Raw genomic sequence first — 9,283 nt, forward strand, 5'->3', positions numbered from 1 at the left:
TTGATTGTGTGGTTTGTGAAGTAGTGATGTCCTGCTCGACCCGCACCAACCGGATTGGAGACATCCGGAAGCAACTCGGAGTCGTTCGAAACGACCCGTAAGATTCAAGGAGGTTCAGTAGGTGCAACGATTCCGGAAATCCGGTAGGTGCAAGAAAGCAGTCTCGATTCCGACACGTTGGTGCATTTCGGGTCGGGTCAAGGTAGGTTCAATACTCGACCAGAAATCGCTGCACCAACGGGTCGAAGTCGCTTGTCACCTACTCATCATTCGGGTCGACCCGAACTCGTTACACCCGCGGGTCGGAATCGATTACAGCGCATTGCACCTTATGCGCAGCGCTGCATTGTTATGCGCTGTAATCGATTCCGACCCGCGGGTGTAACGAGTTCGGGTCGACCCGAATGATGAGTAGGTGACAAGCGACTTCGACCCGTTGGTGCAGCGATTTCTGGTCGAGTATTGAACCTACCTTGACCCGACCCGAAATGCACCAACGTGTCGGAATCGAGACTGCTTTCTTGCACCTACCGGATTTCCGGAATCGTTGCACCTACTGAACCTCCTTGAATCTTACGGGTCGTTTCGAACGACTCCCAGTTGCTTCCGGATGTCTCCAATCCGGTTGGTGCGGGTCGAGCAGGACATCACTACTTCACAAACCACACAATCAATCGTCGATATCGGTTGAGTGTGTTTAAATGTATTGTACTAACGAATGAGTAAAATCGGTTATGTGTGGAAGTGTAGATCGCGCTGGAAAATATTGCTCCGTATGTAGTTGAATGTTTTGATCAACAAAGTGGTGTACAGATTAAAGATTCTCTCTTTTTGAAAGTTTTATTTTCAGGACAAACCATTAACCATGGATATATTTGCAGCAGTCAAAAATTCCAGTGACCTGAAGAAGATAACCGCGGATGAGGAAGGGTTGGTTCGTCTTTTGCAGGAAGCGGAACTCTTGCCGCCAACGCAACAATGCAGCAAGTGCAAGAGACAAATGAAGCTGAAGGTAACCAAGCGCTCCAATGCTTGCAAATGGATTTGCAAGCCTACATCGAGCTGCACCGGCTGGGAATGTACTGTCCGCACGGATAGTATTTTCAAAAATTCGAGGCTGTCTCTATCCCAGTTGATGGAGATAACCTTCGAATGGTCTCGAAATACGACGCGGATGGTTGCGGAAGCTGAATGTGCAGCCGGTAATTTATTTTTAGTATTTTTTTCAATCAGTCGGTTTTGATTAATTTTTTGTTTTGTTTTATTTTTATCTCATTGTAGGTAAGACAGCCATTCTAAAATGGTTCAAAATACTCCGTGAAATAAGCGCTGAATATGTGGAAACCCACCGACAACAGATCGGAGGCGAAGGGCTCACTGTGGAGATCGACGAGTCCGTCATTACCAAACGGAAGTACCACAGAGGACGGATCGCGGACAACAACCAGGTTTGGCTGGTCGGTGGTATTTGTCGGGAGACAAAAGAGATTTTTCTGGAGCTGGTTCAGAAACGCGACGCTGGCAACTTGCAGGGCATTATAATGAACAATGTGGCCCCCGGAACGACAATTGTGACGGATGGTTGGCGTGCCTACATCGGACTAGACGGAAAAGGGTATGAGCACGAGATGATAAACCATTCCGAAAATTTTGTCGACCCAAGCGATCCATTAGTACACACACAGACCATCGAGAATTTATGGCGCTGGGTCAAGCCCTTTTTAAGATCTAAAGGCACAAACCGGGGAGCATTAATAGAATATATACGCGAGTACCAGCTTAAGCGAGCCCAGCCCAACAATTTCATTACCATCTTGCGTGCCATCCAATCAGTTCAGGAGTTTGAGTAAGTATTAACATATTGTTCTTCGTATTTTTAAACACTTTAAATTCATCGAGCTCTTTCCAGCTGGCTAGCTAATGCCAGGAAGCGGATGTGTTATTATGCAACCGCTATCTTGGAACTCCGAATCCTACCTCCTCGTGGTGCTAGCTGGAATGCGACGTCAATTGCTGACGATCGTATACTAACAGGATCGGGGGACTATGTTTTATTTTTATTTATTTATTTATTTATTTTTTCTCTCTACATACTTAGCCTTGACCTTTTATTATCATTGACAAACATACGTATTTTACTCGACCGTATTTTAAACAATAATTATTTGACTAAAGGAACACACTCTTAAAACTATCATCAGGACGATCACATGTTGGTACTAACCACTCCCCTTTGAACAGTCCTTTCCTATTCAGTTGGGCTCTTGTTCGTAAAACACTGACCTTCCACAACAGTGCTTAATGCCTGCTGTGGCCTGCGAGCTTTAAAATCTTCAATCGGTTTCTGATTGCTTTGGCTTCTTTGATGTCGGATGCATGGACGTTACTACAATGATGAAAACGATTACTTTGCATTGACACAAACATATAAAATCCTTTATTCCCTAATTATAAATGAATAGCACGGGCCCGTTAGTCCTATTTGAATACTCACTACATGTGCGCTGTAGGTTAGATCTCCCTCTATTTTGCACTATCTCTCTCAATCGTCTGGTCAGCGACCTGTAACTCACGCACATCCTTCCACGCACACATCATACGGAAGCCGTCGACTGCTATCGCTGAGTGGCATACCCAGATGGACAGAATGGGTAAGTTCGATCGGACCACAACAGCTTCTCTGTTCTTCAATGAAGGAAAATAAGTTTATTGTTATGCACTAAACTAGTTTTCCAAACAACATGCTCGTCATGGGCTCAAGTCCCGTATGGACCGCCCCCCTCATACATAGGACTGACTATCCTGATGTGGGTAATCAATAGCTTAATTACATTGATAAATCAATTAGTGGTACAGGCATACGAGCAAAGAGAAGTAAAAACACCTAACTATTTTGATTTTTTTTTTTTCATGAATCAGACTGACCAAACCTTTTTGCAAGCTAGTTCCATTTCTCACACAACAATTTTGGTAGATGATAGAACACCTTCTGTTAAGACGGAAGCACTTTTACCGTATCGATCACGACAACGCAGCACTTTCTTTCTTTTTGGCTTAACGATGCGAACATGTCGACCTGTACAGGCTTTCGAAACTGATTTGGTACCGCATAGTTTAGTTTAGTTTAGTTTAGTTGAGGATAGTTGATCCTTGCTACGGGGGGACGGACCGTATGAGTTTTGAACCCATGACAGGCATGTTATTAGGTCGTACGAATTGATGACTGTATCACGGGACCGCACAGCGTTGCACTTTCTTCCTATTTATATCGTAACAAATAAATAATTGTTATGCTTTATTTCCGCTACAGCCGACAAACGTGGTCATGCTGACGTTATGTATAAATGCTTACAAGACTTATTCGTATCACCTAACCGGATAGTCAATCACTGGTTGGTGTGTGCTGGTTGGTGTGTGCTTCAGTGGTGCAAAAAAACATTAACTCTATCTTAAACTCTATATGTTCTCTATCTTATACCCTTCTACGCTCTCCTCTATACAGAACTGAGACACCAAAGGCACCCCGAGAGGCTGGTCACGGTCTTGATCATCATAATGTTTGCATTCATTCACCCATCAATTGCACTCATTCAATACAAAGACGATCTATAGCTTAAAAAATATTTTGCCATATTTTATTGTTAATAATTGAAATAATAACAGATGTTGAACATGAAGAAAGTATAATAACAATTGAGTGAACACACAAATAACAATTATCATTACTTATCATTACACATGCCTTGTTCATATTAAATTCAAATACCACTACTTCTTATAAGAGATAGGGTTTAAAAAACTAAAAGGTACAGGTATCTTATAAACATACTTAGTTAGAACATAACGATAAATGGTACATGGTAGCACCAGTACCTATTTACTTTTTGTGCACATGCAGCAGAATCCAGGGATGGTCGCAACATGTTTCAGCGGCATACGGCTGGCCAGATCCTTAACGAACAGTCGCGAGATCAGATGGACCGCCGGCTTCGTTACATCTGGCGGCATCTTACACTGCAGCTTCGTAATTTTACGGTACGATTCTTCATACGTGGTCGCCAAAAACGGGGCCTTACCGCACAGCAGCTTGTACGCCAGCACGCCCAAATTCCATAGATCGACAGTTTTTGTGTGCGGCTGACCATGTACCATCTCGGGCGATAAATAGTCGAGCGAAACGCACCGCGTCGTACCGGAACAAGGTCGGCTCGTACACGGACCAACCGAAATCAGCTATCTTCAGATCACCACCGTGCCCCAGCTGCAAGTTTTCCGGATGATGTCACGATGTATCACGTTGCGCTCGTGCTGCACCATTGGCCGACGATGAATAGGTATGTTTCTTTACAGCATGCAAAGGACAGCGGCGAAACACGATGGCCGACGCATCCTCCGGATCATCTTTGGCGGTGAATTCGAGCATGGGGTGTGGATGCGAATGATCATCCACGAGCTTACTGAAGCCGTATGGCGCACCGGACATGGCTGTTTGCGATGGCTGGAGCATGTTGTGAAGAAGGCATCCTCGTGCCCCAGCAGCTAGGTGTTCGAGCGGCTCTCAGTTCGGTACTAGAAGCAAGGAAGCACAGCGAGTTCGATGGCTAGATCAGGTGAAGTAAAATCTCGAAGATCGGGTGCCTACATCGATGGGAAGCTACAGCTAGCGACCAGGCATTCCTATCAAGAGATAGATGGAGAGGGAGAAAACCAAAATGAAACAATGTACAGGCAGTATTTTTACAACCAAATGAAAATGAGTAGGCCATGAGTAAGAATTGAACATATCAACCCATTAAGGTGTTTTTTTATACTTACGTTCGTCAAAAGTTTAAGACTGAAATGATTGACCATTGCTTGCAGGGGTTTGAGAAACCGATATAAACGGACTAACCCATTTATGTATTGGCATTTTTCGATAAAGCCTTTGAACACGATAATCGTACCGATGCAATATAAAATACCTAAAAAGAAAAATTAATGGCAAGAATTTTTTTGTGATGAAATAGAACAAAATATATAGTTTCTGTGATATCAACACGGTTGCGTGTCGTTTATTCCCACGTGTGCACGCGCATCCGCTCGGCCCAGTAACAGCAACCCAACACCGACGTATGATGCACCCGGCACTACGGCGTAGGGAAATGCGCATCCGATCATAGTCTGCACTAACCAGCCAGTGAGCCATTCTGCCATCCAACCAGCCAGCCAGCCAGCCAGACAACCAGACAACCAGACAACCAACGGAGCAGGTAAAATATTTTTTTTAACCCGCCAACATGCTCAACATTTACTTATCATGTAACATCACCATCTAATGCACATTGTTAACGAAACGTACGCACCATTATGAGGAATGGGGAAGCAAACACAGCGGGCGAGAAACAATAAATACAAATGGAGAAACACCGTAAACGAGCAATTACCTACCAACGCGATCACTGATTCCTTACCTTTTGCACATTAGTGAAACATATTTGCTTCCGTAATAGGTAATCGAAAGAGCTTTAAAAAAACAAAACAAAATACACCGAATGTTTTCTAACCTGTTGTACACTATTTTATTCAACGGCACTGGTTTAAATCCTAATTATATCCTAATCCTAATACTGGTTTAATATGTTAACACATCACACCACAAAGAACGGCTCTAACGTATAACATCCGGCACCTTTAAACAATGCTGGCTCATCGCCATTTATGCTGCATTTTGTTCTGCATAACATTACACAACGTTACTAGCATTAATCACCCTTTACACCTTAAATGTACACACAATCACTATATCACAACACTACACCGCTTCGCCGATCTCGATCAGCTTCTCCGGAGCGTCCGGAGCGCTTCTCCGTTGTTGCCTTATCCGAAGCACCATGGAGCAACTGCAACCGACCGACTGGATCATGTCCAAGTCGGTATCTGTAATGCGACCTCCCTTCCGAAGCAACAGTCATTCGATCGTTCGTCTGGCATTAGCTGAAACTAAAGAAAGGAAAAAAAACGTATGCTTGTAGTTATAATGCAACTCACCCGTGCATTAGAAGCATTTTCACGGCGACAAAGACTGTCAGTAACGTTTCTTGCTGTGCGCTTGCCAATTGAGAGCACATTTCGCATTGCTCATTACGTGGACATCAAGGTGGCCATCATACTGCCCGGCGACGACGGCTCCTTAAATATAGCGGATGAGCGCGTGGCTCGCCACCGATGGAGACACGTCGCGGCAGAAGGTGTACCACACGTTTATCGGCACGTCGTGCTGGATGGCGCTGGAGGAGACGGAGCGGGACCACGGATACGGCTTCTAGTCGTTCGGCATTACCGCGATCGAGATGACGACCGGAACTGTGCCGTACCACAACTACCCGCAGATGAAGGTGATGATGCTGACGCTGCCGAACGATCAGTCCACGATCGATACCGACGCGGACAAGAAGGGCCTGTACCAGGCGTGCGGCAAGACGTTTCGCAAACTGATCACCGAATGATTGTAAATGTAATTGTCCAAGCGTTCAACGGCGAGCGAGCTTTGTATGCTTTTTAACTATAGAAAAAAACCAGTGGTTAAAAAAATAAACGCGAGGAGATTTTGATACCGTGCGGATTACGTTCATTATCAACTTACCTTGTTTTCCATGATCAAACATCGTTTAGTTTGATTGCGGGCATTCTTTCTTCCCTCTTTCTAACTATCGCCGGCTCAACACGGTTGCACAACAGCTGCATAGAAAATACCGCTTTAATTGATTTAATATTACAAATATTAGCTATGTTTTACTTACCCTAAACGGCTTTCAGGCGTGCGAAGTCGATTCTACCACCATTTATAATTTTTAGGCTGTTTATTTTACACATTACACACAACATTTTCATCACCGATGTAGCCTTTTTTAAATCATTCGCCGTTGTACATCGTGAGAGCTACCGTTCGGTTCAAAATGTAAACAAACTTTATTTTTTGAATATTTGACAGATTGCATGACCGATCAACCGCACACTATCTCGTTTTTCTTGTCAGGGCTGCTTCGATTGCCATAGGGGGGGCCTTAAAAAAATCTTTTACCTACTGTATTATTAAAATCATCCAAATAATTGCAATATTATACGAAAAAGCGTTTGACAGCACGTGCGATAAAATCGCATGCGATGAGGGCGGTGGCAACGCTTTTTCGCATGCGATTTTATCGGACGCCTTGTCAAATTTTTGTATAGGATTTGACAGATAACGTCGGACGATGAGCGTTGCCACCGCCCTGAAGCACAGACACGGGCCTTAGGGCGGTGGCAACGCTCATCGGATGCGATTTTATCGGACGAGATTTATATGGGATTTGACAGATAACGTCGGACGTGCGATTTCGTCGTCCGGCGTTATCTGTCAAATCCCATATAAAAATTTGACAGGCCGTCCGATAAAATCGCATGCGAAAAAGCGTTGCCACCGCTTTTAATATGGGAGTTCGCAGACTGATTGATTTTGTTTAGCGGGATTATTTATTGGGTTATCACCTGATCTCCTCTATCCACCTTGGTGCGGCCGTGCAAACTGTCAAGTTCGTTCGGTTTAGGCGGCGCTCTGGGTTCAATCGAATGAGACAAACAAACACGACTCAGTGCGAAAGGTGCTCGTCAGCTGTTCTATGTCTTATAGCCCTGTCATGATGCACTGCAATACGCCTTTCTTTTCGTCTCGAAAATGAAGCATTTTCATAGTTTAAATGAATATCCACCTACAGGGGGAAGATTCAACTCATAATTTACTAGTTATTAACATCTATAGTAACATAGAAATCATTCAAATTTAATATTGAAAAATGTAAACAAACGTCCATGCCAAAACACATACAGTGCATACACATGGATTATGTACACACAATGGTTTAATACGTTTCAATCCTTTATATTTGATGTTATAATTGATTGAAAAGTTTAACAATAATTATTGATAGCTATTTTAAATATTTTTCACGCAATTTTAAGAAGAAAAAGAGACAAACTACGTAAACAAACTTAAAAATGTCCCGAATTGAATTCTATCTACTGTAGCTGTGAAGCGTTTGACAGCCAAGGTACTCACAGCACAGGTGGATATCGAACATCAGAGCGTTTCATCATACACCGAGAATGCAGCTGAGAATAAAGCTGACAGCATGCTTTGACAGCGAATGACAGCATTTTCGGTGAGAGAAATCTCCTCAGCATGCACAGAACGATAGAGCTGAGAAAAAATTGAATTGGCAGGTTTTGGCGAACGTTCAATTATTGTTTGTATTTTTGCCGTCTAATAATCGTAGAAATGTTACTAAAAGGTAAAAGAATTTTGTTTTACTTCATTTTAGCGATTCAAATTTTTACAACATAATTTTAAAAAGTCTCATCTCGACGCTTTCCTGAGCTTCTACACAGACCAGCGTGAGAAACCGGTTGTCAATTCTCTCACAGCCATCTCTCAGCTGCTTTCTCGGTGTATGTAGAAACGCTCTCAGAGCGTATTTATCGGCTATTTCGAGAAAGTGATGTAGTATGACCAAACTATTGTTGTTATGCTTGCTGATGAGTTGCATCGACCAGTCTATCTTGATGATAGGATTGTACCACGGTTTTTGCTTGTTTTTGTGTTTGGGTTATATTTGTGGAAATTCATAGCCTATGGTGAGTTTCATGTTATATTTTGCCTACTTTGTTCATCAATACTGTTGTGTGTGGGATGACGTTTTTATCAACTGCAATTATTCTTAGAACATTTTTCTTTTACTTGCCGACTGCGGCTATTCATGTGTGAAGAGTACAGTTATTCATAATATTGTTTGTTTCCCTAGCACAAGACCAATGGCAGATCCCAGGGCCTGCCATCGACATACGGGAAAGATCACTGACAGACCCTGGGGCTGAACATGTTGAAGGTGTCACTGAAAGTGTCAAAATAGCATTATTTCTTAGTTTTGTGATATTTGAAGCAAATTTTTCGTGCAATTTTGTAAATACAGTAGAACGTCGATTATCCGGGGGCGGATTAACCGGCGGGCGGCTTAACCGTGCGCATAAATGTGACAGCTGTTCAAACGTACAGCGAACATTTGCAGCGATAGTCAAGTGAGCAACCAGTTTTTTGTGCAGCTCTGTAGTGTCTAGTGGTATTTTCGAAATTCATTTTTGTTCGTGAAAAGTTTTTAATCCTATTGTTATTGATTAAAATAATATTCTACTAACGATTAATCGATAGATTCAAGGTAAATTAATCGTAAAACTAGTGAATTTTACATTTTTTATATGAATTTGACATTTC

At 42.8% G+C, this 9,283-nt stretch overlaps 1 long non-coding RNA gene across 1 annotated transcript; it reads right to left on the bottom strand.

Annotated features, from left to right (window-relative positions):
- Positions 1–5,532: 5,532 nt before the first annotated feature.
- LOC125906504 (uncharacterized) lies at positions 5,533–7,055 on the bottom strand. The gene is made up of 3 exons (XR_007451880.1): positions 6,780–7,055; positions 6,623–6,717; positions 5,533–6,541 (listed from the first exon to the last, which is right to left on the bottom strand). It is a non-coding gene; the product is annotated as an uncharacterized LOC125906504 (long non-coding RNA).
- Between the last annotated feature and the right edge of the window lie 2,228 nt (positions 7,056–9,283).

The sequence above is a fragment of the Anopheles coluzzii genome, chromosome 2 (genome assembly GCF_943734685.1).
Source record: "Anopheles coluzzii chromosome 2, AcolN3, whole genome shotgun sequence".
NCBI lineage: Eukaryota > Metazoa > Arthropoda > Insecta > Diptera > Culicidae > Anopheles > Anopheles coluzzii.